This window comes from Gadus morhua, chromosome 16 (genome assembly GCF_902167405.1).
Source record: "Gadus morhua chromosome 16, gadMor3.0, whole genome shotgun sequence".
Taxonomy (NCBI): domain Eukaryota; kingdom Metazoa; phylum Chordata; class Actinopteri; order Gadiformes; family Gadidae; genus Gadus; species Gadus morhua.
In genome coordinates this window covers 34,735,097-34,735,790 of record NC_044063.1, presented here as the reverse complement: position 1 = coordinate 34,735,790, position 694 = coordinate 34,735,097, and the positions used below count along the sequence as shown (strand labels likewise).

At 48.4% G+C, this 694-nt stretch overlaps 1 long non-coding RNA gene across 1 annotated transcript in view; it reads left to right on the top strand.

Moving 5' to 3' along the window:
• The first annotated feature begins 347 nt into the window (after positions 1-347).
• LOC115561495 (uncharacterized) overlaps positions 348-694 on the top strand; it is a 1,655-nt gene continuing 1,308 nt past the window's right edge. The window contains exons 1-2 of the long non-coding RNA XR_003979928.1: positions 348-409; positions 484-600. This is a non-coding gene — a long non-coding RNA (uncharacterized LOC115561495). The remainder of the gene's footprint in view (positions 410-483; positions 601-694) is intronic.

Sequence of the window (694 nt, the reverse complement as noted above, 5' to 3'; positions counted from 1 at the left end):
ATGGATGAGGAGAGAGAGGAGGGGGGTCCTACCTCTAAGACCACTCTGTCTGGGGAACATGGCCGCCGGAGCAAAGCTAAGAGGTAAGAAGAGGATCTCTCTGTCTGTGACTGTTGTCCATCTCAGAGCTCAGCAGTGATGCATCATGACTCCATCATTAGTCTGAGTAATAGGTGTGTGTGTGTGTGTGTGTGTGTGTGTGTGTGTGTGTGTGTGTGTGTGTGTGTGTGTGTGTGTGTGTGTGTGTGTGTGTGTGTGTGTGTGTGTGTGTGTGTGTGTGTGTGTGTTGAAGCCCAGAGCAGCAGCAGAGAGCAGACTCCCCTGGACCCAGCTGTGTCTCCATGAAGAGTGACCAGTCTATGGATCATCCTGTTACCTTTAAAGATGGAAATCAGTCTATTGAGAAGAGGTGAGGATTTATCAGAGATCATAACGATACAGCTTCTATCAAACGTCCATAAATCCTGGTTCTTGTTTTTCTAGAAGAGTCCAGCAGGAGAGAGCAGACTCCCCTGGACCCAGCTGTGTCTCCATGAAGAGTGGCTGGTCTATGGATATACCATTGGTGTTTAAAGATGGACGCCCCCCCAGCGAGGAGAGGTAGGACTTTTAAACAGACGAGGAAAACAGACCAGTTGGTTGTTATCAGTCTCTACTGCTGCTGATATTTACAAGTGTGTGTGTGTGTGTGTGT